A 9,540-nucleotide genomic window follows, 5' to 3' on the forward strand; every position below is an offset into this window, starting at 1 on the left:
ATATGATTATATCACAGTTTGTTTAAACACTCAACTATTGAAGGACTTCGGAGTTATTTCCTGTTTGGGGCTGTCGTGAATAAACCTGCTATAAACATTCATGTATAGATTTTTGTGTGAAGATAAACTTTTATTTCTCTACAGTAAATATCCAGGAGTGAGAATACTGGGTCATATGATAAATATATGTTTAACTTTATAAGAAACCACCCAGCTGTTTTCCATAACATTTACCCAGCATGGAGTGTGGGGCATGTAACCATCTTGTCCATCTTCTGTAGACGAGCAGTACCACACTTGGAGATTGTCCCTGGATCACAGAAAACATACACTCCTGCTTTAGTAACTGTACTCAGAGCAAATAAGAAATGAAATCCAGCCAGGCACGGTGGCTCATGTCTGTAATGTCAGCACATTGCGAGGCCAAGAAGGGAGGATCACTTTAGGCTGGAAGTTTGAAACCAGCCTGGGCAACATAGGGAGACCCCGTTTCTACAGAAAAATAAAAAATAACAATTAATGGGGCATTGTGGCACATACCAAGGAGGGAGGATCGCTTGAGCCCAGGAGTTCAAGGCTGCAGGAAGCTATGATTGCATCACTGTACTTCAGCCTGGGCAACAAGCAAGACCCTATTTCTAAAAATAAAAATGAAAGACAGACATGAAATTCAAATCTTGCATTCAAAGACAACATTTATTTAATTTTTTTTTTTTTTTCCTGATTAGAAGCACAGTGCTTACTCACAGCGAGAATATCTGGCAAAATTTAGCAAAGGATAAAGGAGAAATAAAAATCTTCCACAACTTCACACCCAGGACAAAATCACAGTTTCAGGGTTGAAATCTCAGAGCTCATTTCAACTACTTTAAACCTCCACATCTTGCTATCCACCCTCCCAGGTAAGTGCAACATTCCCTTTTTCCTTTAGGAAGGAAAAAAAACATGGAAAACAAAACAAAACAAATTGGAGGTGAAAATAACGCCCAAGGCCTTGACTGCTTTTTCTCTCTTGTCCACCTGCTCTTCAGCGAACAGGAGTTTCCTTTTATGGCCCTCAAGAATAGACACGTCTCTCGTCTATTCCTGTCACAGGCCTCAAGGTTGCACGGCCTGTTCTTATCAGCAGAAGGCACCTGGTGCATTGTGGGAGAGCCGGCTGGGTGGGAGCCCTTTCCAGAGAGGTTTCCTCCTGCTAGGTCCCTGGTCAGCCGCCTTGCTGACCCGGAGTTGATTTTTGCTTCTCCTCACAGCTTCCTCCTCCTCAACTTTTTCTTGATTAGAGGATCCTCAACCCAGGAGAGACATCTGAGAGTGTCCCCAGAAGGCCCTTAGCCTGGAGGCATTTGTAAGAAAGTTTAAGCAATTCATAGGCGGGGGAGAGGGCAGCCTGTAGGGGAAATAAGAACATCCCTGAGTCCACTCAGCCCCAGCAGCGTAGACTCCAAATCTTGGCAAATGTGAGATTGGCATAGTCTTCCCAGGAGCTCTAGAGTTCCGGTGATTCTAATTTTTATTTTATTTTATGTTTTTGACATGGGGTCTCATTCTGTCTCCCAAGCTGGAGTGCATGGTACAATCATACCTTACTGCAGCCTTGAACTCCTGTGCTCAAGCAATCCTCCTGCCTCAACCTCTGGAGTAGCTGGGACTGTAGGTGTGCACCACCAGGGCTGTCTACGTTTTTATTTTTGTAGAGATGGTGTCTTGCTACATTGCCCAGGCTGGTCTCAAACACCTGACCTCAAGAGATCCTCCCGTCTCAGCCTCCCAAAGTGTTGGGATTACAGACATGAGCCACTGTACCCAGCACAATTTTTATATATATATGTGTGTATATATTTCCCATGGTTGAGGTATTGGCTCAAGTTCATGGTGACAATTCTAATCTGTGAGTGTTTTGCAGTTTTCAAAAGCTCAGGCCCAGTTATTGTCCCATTTCATCCTCAGAATAACCATTAGGCTGAGGTTCCTATTATTTTTCCAGTTTTATAAATGAGATACAGGATGGAAAAACACAGAGGGGAAAGGACTGGCTCAAGGTTACCCAGCCAGGACGTGGCAGAACCAGCATTCTGAGCCAGCTACGCCTGGCTCTGACTACCAGCTATTTCCAACACCCCTCTCCCAGGCCTCAGTGTCCCCATCTGCACTAAACAGGGCTTATTCTTGATCATCTCTGTGGCTCCTTCTTATCTGAACTTTTGATGGCTCTGCTTCAGGATCAAATATTTGTAAAATCCAGCTCAATATGGGGCCTTGACTTCTGGAATTGAAAACACAAACAAAGTCAACTGTGGCTTTGCCAAAATGGGAGAAATTGGCTCAGACCCACTCCATCACACATTGACCATGGTACCTGCAGGGAAGCTCAGGCAATCAGACAGGAGAGGAAGAGAAAATGAGACACCAGAGAAATGTGCTTAGGGTCATTTTTGGGCTTTGGGGGGAAAAAATCACAATTAATATGAAAGATTCTGGGAGAATGGAAACTTACAAACAAAAATCATCAGAAAGCTCCTTGCTCAGGAAGACCATACTTAACATTTAGTTGAAGCAGTTCTAACCATCTCTCTCACATACGTGTTTATAGATGAAGAGCCACGGTTTTCAGACATGGCAGCCCCCTCGTGTCCCATCATGGCTTGACTTATGTCCTCGGATGAATTCCTTCTTGTGCTCACAAATGGCCGTCTGATGTTCATGGTGTCAGAATATTCCAGTACTTAAATACAGTGCAGTATGTCGAACTAGTGCCTTAGTGATGGATCTTTCTGTAGTTTTCAAATGCTTGCTGTTGTGATCAATCCAAAACTGAAATGAGATCTAGGTGAAAGATATTGGAGGTACAGATCGTGATATAAATATGTGTATAGGTAACTATATTGATATTTAAAGACGATTTTAACCACTGGTATCAGATTTTATCTTACACTGAGGACTGGCTTTTGGCGGGGGCTCAGTGTCTTAATAGCATATCAGTTTTAAGGTGAAAGGTGGAGCCTGAAATTCTCTCTTTAACTTATGAGGCTCAACCTAGGCCAAGTGGCAGGTACAGAGTGGGTTCTCTGTAATCATCACTTTCTCCTTCTTTCTTATTCCAGCCTCACTTTGGAGACAACAAAGAGGCAGCTCTCATTGAATAATTCATTCAAAAATTCAAACAAGGACTTCACACCTCCCATGTGCCAGATTCTATTCTGCATTTGGGATGCAGCCATAAAGAAGGCAGGGCCCTCACTTCCAAGGGGCTTGCAGGCGAGGGAAAAACGCCCGGATGAACCTTGAGGTGGGATCGAGCTGTGGTGTGAAGAGTTCATGCAAAGAAGCACACACAAGGTCAAGGGCGATGGGTGTTGCTTGGAGGGGGTTTGGAGGTAGGTGGCAATGGCCAGTGAACACCTTCTAGTGGAGGAGACACCAAAGTGGGCTGGGCGGGGGTGGGTGGTGACAGGAATTTTCAGGAGGAAAGTGCCTCTCAGAGAGATGGAAGAAAGTGGAAAATGCAGAGGACTAAGGGAAAGGGAGAGTGGCCAGGCACAGTAGCTCTCTTGCAAGTGGCAGGTGAGCGGGGGCCCCATGGTTCATTACATTCAGTCATGGAGGCAAAAATAAGATGCTCACAGGAGCTGGGCTGGGAATAGGTGGTGAACAGGAGTCACTCATCCTGTTTCCAGCGCCCCTGGTGCCAGGCACCAGAGAAGGGTGTTCCATGAGGGTGTGGGTTACACGTGGTCAGCTCCCATCATTTCTCAGGAAAATCACAACTTTGATGCAAACACCTCCTTATTTTTAAATGTTGGCAAAGGATTCTATATAAAAAAATGCATTGAAATAACAACCACTGTAAAAAACAACCCCCATCCCCCAACCGCAGGCCCCACCCCTAGCCCTCACCTCTATCCTAAAATGCAGTTTGGCTACACAGAAGACATCTGGGGAGGTAATTCTGCCCACAGGGCCCCCATTGGCCAGCTCATTCCCTGACACCTCCCCAGAGATTTTTGACATTAAAAGACACTCTCCAAATATAAGCTTCAAAAAAGAGACCTCCCCCCCTTCCATGTGGCTGGGTTTATTTTTAAAGCAAGGCTTCCTTGTCTGTGTTCAACTCGATGGGTGGAGAAAATAATTAGAATTGATTTCTCTGCACCCACTCAGGAATAGAATAGGAGGCAACTTTAGTCTCTATACACAGGAGAAGAGAAGAGAAAAAAAAAAAAAAAGGAAAGAAACTTCCTTCCAATCCGTGTCTAATTCCTTGGATAGTCTTCTCCTTCCTTGGACTGTTTTAGTGGTGTCTTTTGATTACAACATTGGTTTGAAGAGACACTAATTGTACCCTGCTTACAATGCTTGTAATTATGCGTATTACATTTTGATTCATTTCCATATGTCAACACCACTACGAGATGGGTGGGGGGCGGTGGGTGACTGAGAACTGCTTTTATAATCGGTTATTGTCTATGAAGAAAAAAATCTGCACGGAACATGAGTGAAGTGTTCTTTGTTGAAATTGGAAATAAGATTATACATAAAAGTCGTCCTCTGACATCCAGAAAATGGACAGTTTAAAATAAATTGCAGCTGCTGTTCAACAAGATTGCTAGCTCCCCTTTTCCCTTTTACGTTAATGAGGGAAATACTTTTCAAGCTTCTAATAGCAATATGTTCAAGTGTGTCATTTCAATTGCTTTCTTCTTAATAAAAGATGACCCCAATATTCCCTCTTTAGTGGAAGACATTGTCCTACCCAGACATATCTGTGATTTGAAGCTCCTCATGGAAAAGAAAAGAAGGAAAGGGTAAGGAGAGGAGGGGAGTCCCAGGGAGAGAGAAGGACAAGGGTTCCTAAGGATTCCCAAGCTTGCAGAAACAGAGTATCATAGCAAGAAACAGAATTGGAGCCCCTGCGGTCTGAAGGGAGATGACTCTGAACCAAATAATACATAAATAGCCCAAACCCAACAGTAGCCTGGAAGAGCCTGTGTGTAGGTAGGAGGATGCGCTTCCTGCTGAAGGCTTTTCCTGAGCACAGATACCTTTCATGCCTGAGATGAAAGGACATCTACTTCTTAGCCCGCATTACCATACGGAGGCCAGAGCAGGTTGTTGCCTGCAACTCTGGACCCTGGAAGGTGCTGAAGGTTACCTCAGGATTGCAAATCTTGAAGGTGCAAATGAACAGAGGGGTGAGGGCTTTGAAGCAGGATTTGCAAAGGGCTTGGGGAAGGCATGGCTGAAAGGAAAGGACATGGGTTCAGGGTGGTCCTTTCATTTCACCACTTATGTGCTGAGTGTTCTGGCCAAATTGCGCCGCCCTCCCAATTCATATGTTGAAACCGTAACTAACTCCCACAAGTAGCTGTATTTAGAGAGAGAATCTGTAAAGAGATAATTAAGTTAAAATGAGGTCTTTGAGGTGGACCCTGATTTAATCTGACTGGTGTCTTTTAAAGAGATGGGATGTACAGGAAGCACCTGGGCTGTGCACGCACAGGAAAGACCACGTGAGGACCCAGGAAGAAGGTGGCCATCCCCAAGCCAAGCAGAAATGCCTCGAGAACAAACAAATCTGCCAACACCTTGATTTGAACTTCCAGCCTCCTGAATTGTGGAAAAATACATTTCTGTTGTTGAAGCCACCGAGGCAGTGGTATTTTCCTGCGGAATGCCGAGCAGACCTCTATCTGACTTGGTAACCCCATCTGTGACCGGAGAAGGTAAAGTCCACCTTTCCTAGTGCTGGGAGAATCACACTGGATGCTGGGATTGGGTCTCACCAAGCTCACAGGTGGGAGATTCTGAGTAAAGAGGTGGAATTTGTGTCACAGTCAATCAACGTGTTCAGTGACAGTAATAACAGGAACTACCGTTCATTCAGTCTTCGAGTGTCCGCCTTGAGCCCGTGATACACAAGGGCTTCCTCCCTTAATCCCTCCACCCGGCAAAGTGGGTGACTGTCGCCCTACTCAAGGCGGGGATATCATAAGTAGCCAACGGGGATTTGAAACCACTTCAGCCTACGCTGGCTCTTTGTGGTTTAGTATCTCTTGGGCTGAGGTGTGAAAACTGTTCGGACCTTTTCCCCCACCAAGTGAAAAGACAAACAAGCGTGAAATGGGGTAGCCCCTCTTCAGTCCCCTCTCCATCCCCCATGCTGCCTTCCACCTCCCAGGCACTGGGTGTCTTCTCTTTGATTCCCGAACCACCACAATGGGAATCCATTTTCCCCAGCCTGGAGGTTGGAATCCAGGCTGTGAGCGGAGGTGAAGTTCTGATCTGTAACCTTCCTGAGAGTGTATCATTTTCGGAAGCCCAGCTGCACAATGAGCATCCGTGGTGAGCTTTGCTTGCTTCGGGGGCACAAATGTGGTGTTTTACAATTTGGTCTTTTCACAGGACCCCACGTGGCTTTCAGCCTCCTGCCCTGTCACTGTGTGGGACAACCTCTGGGGTCTTTGCTCTCCAGGATCAGCTGGCCCTGCTGAGAGCCCCAGCTAAGCACTCACAGTAACACTACGGTCTCCCCCTTAAACTGTGCTTTGAATAAAGAAAGAGACACCCTCAAAGATGTCCTGCAGGCAGTGAGAAAGACATCCCCCCAGCCAAGCACTGATCTGTGAATTTGTTCTCAGCAGTCCTGGCTGTCTCCAATGAACTCCAGTCCCCAGTCTATGGCTACTAACGTTATTGAATAACAGCAGCAAGCCTTCGCTGTTGTGCAGGTCTGTGTTAGGACCTTAGACTCAACAGAATGTGTAAGGGGAGAGGCGAGGACCCTTGTCTTGCAAAGGAGAAGACTGAGGGTCAGAGAGACATAGCAACACGTGAAAGTCACACAGGAGCATAGTGGAGCTGAGCTGGGATTTGAATCCTGGTCTGTCTGACTCCAAAGCGTATGCTCCAAATTGTTAGGCTGCCCTGCCATTGGATGCCTCTCCGCCTGGAACCTGCATGCAAACCCCATTTGGGCAGGGAGCCTCCTGTTCCAGTTGGTCCTGACCTTTCCACCAGTTTCCCACAGAGTCCAGAGCTGTCTTTTCAAGTGTCTGTGCCCTGGCTGCTCTTGGGTTCTCATTTTGCTGCCTCTGCCTCCTCTGTGGCCACGATGTGGACAGGACATCCCTGGGTCATAGGGCCCCTGACCTCACCACATCTTGACAGAGACCTGCTGGAGTTCCAGCAGTGTCCTCCAGCTGGCTTTTGGCCTCTGCATCATCTGTGTTTTTTCAACTTGTGATCCTTCATATCTCGTTTTGCCTGCAGCTTCTATGCTAATGTATATTGACTGGGTTCCATCTCACCTCTGCCATCCCCAGGCACTGCGGGGGAGGACAGAAGGGCCTTGGTGGTGCCGTGAGCACCACAAGTTCAGGACCCAGTCTGTCTCATTCATCTGTGAGCCTCTCTGCCCTCCTTCAGTCCTGATTCACACCCAATAAATGGAAGCTCAGCTTACACTGTTATTATTATCCATCCATTCCTGCCACAGCACCTACTCTATGCTAGACAGTGGCTTACATGCCATGGATACTGCAGGGGCCAGAAGAGATAAACATCCCTTTCTTCATGGAGCTTCTATTCTAGTGGAAGGATGATGGTGAGGAATAGAAAGTAGGGAAGAAGGAGGAGAAGAAGGAGAAGGGAGAGGAGAGGCAGAGTGAGGAGGAGGAAGAAGGGAAAAACAAGGGGGAGCAGAGGAGGGAGAAAGAGAAGAGAGATTTTTGCGTAGAAATATCACAGACTATCAAACATTAGAAAATGTCCACAGATATTGCCATATTCTTCAGTTATTCCTTTCTTTTCTATTACCTTGTCTTATTGGGTTTTCTGTCAACATTGAGTCCATACAACCTGTTTAACCATTAAAAAAAAAAACCTCAGAGTTTCTGGACTTGATAAGGTAGAAACCATGGTCTGGCCTAAACAATTCATTTTACCAGTGGAGAAATTGAAGCCCAGAGAAGGTGAGTGACTTGTCTAAGGTCACAGTGTATAACGGACACAGTGGAGACTGGGATTCTGAGATGCCTACTTTTCCCATAAGTGTAGATTCGCAGGAAGTAATACCCCACAGCAATGTTAGAGCGGGGGGCCCAGGCAATGCTCGAAGACTCACACCCTGAAGTCCCTCTTGGGACTTCAGCCCAGCGTATAGAGGACAGCTCCAGACAGCTTCGATTCAGGCCACAGTGCCCACGCATGCACAAACTGGGAGGCTTTTTGCTTTTTGCCTGGGACAATGGTACTAACCCATGGGAGAACTGGCCCCAGGGTCATCCCTCAACGAAAGAATCCTGGAGTTGGGATTTGACTCCCCACTGTCTGATACCTGGATGATCAATTCTGAGAGGTACCCAGGGAATAGAACCCATATTCACAGCAGTGACCATGACCATCACCCTAAAATTGGTCTTCCCGCCTCCCCATTTCTCTCTCCCTGTTTCCACACTCCTGTTTCCCCAGCATCATCCTTAGAATAAGCCACTTGCATCCCAGCCCAAGTCTACAATTCAGGATTCATCCACCCAACAGGTATTCAAGTGTCCACTGCATGTGAGACTCTCTTTTAGGTAGTGTGGCCATGGCAGTGGGCAAAAAGGTGCAGATTCCAGTCCTTGCTGAACAAACATCAAATAAGTTGATGCCCTTTAAATAAGTAACATGCATAATACGCCAAATGATGCTACCAGCTAAAAGCAAAATAAAGCCAAGTTAGAAGGCTGGAGAGTCACAGAAGATGCTACTTTGGAGAGGTGGTCAGGGAAGGCCTCTCTAAGAAGAAGTCATTTGGACAGAGACCAGAGGAGAGGGAGACAGGAAACCAAGAGGCTATCTGGAGGATGTTCTAGGCAAAGGGGAAAATAAATGCAAACAGACAGAGGTAGGGGTTCCTGAACTATCAGGAGAAGACCAATGCAGGGTGGCTGGAAGGTAATGAGCACAGTGTAGAGTGATGAGAGAGGTGAGAAAACCTGGTGTCAGAGAGAGAAGTAATCCCCAAGGTCACATAGTAAGGCTAGGAGTTGAACCTTTTTCCCTCTGAGTCTTTCCTCCACAGCATGCCAAGCAAGGCTCTCAAAAATGTTGAGAGGAAAAGAGAAAAAATGAGAGAGGGAGGGATGGGAGAAGGGAGATAAAGAAGGGAAAAGGGAAGGAGGGAGAGAGCAAGGAAGGAAGGAAGGGAAAAAGGAACGACAGAGGAAGGGAAGGAAGGAAGGAAGGAAGGAAGGAAGGAAGGAAGGAAAAGGCAAGGGAGGAAGAGGGGGAGGGAGGGAAGGAGTGAGGAAAGGAAGGAGGAAAGGAGGGAGAAAAGATAGATGGATAATAGATATATGGATGGATGGATGGATCTATGGATAGATGGATGGATGGAAAGAAGAAAGAGAAGAAGAAAAGAAGGAATGAAGAGGGATAGAAAAGAAAAATGAAAGGGAGAGAGGAAGGAAGAAAGAAAAGCTGGATGGATAATGGGCATATTAATGAATTGATGCATAATGTATATATGAATGGATGGATGGATGAATAAATGGAAAG

Source organism: Piliocolobus tephrosceles, chromosome 19 (genome assembly GCF_002776525.5).
Source record: "Piliocolobus tephrosceles isolate RC106 chromosome 19, ASM277652v3, whole genome shotgun sequence".
In the NCBI taxonomy this organism is placed as follows: Eukaryota; Metazoa; Chordata; class Mammalia; order Primates; family Cercopithecidae; genus Piliocolobus; species Piliocolobus tephrosceles.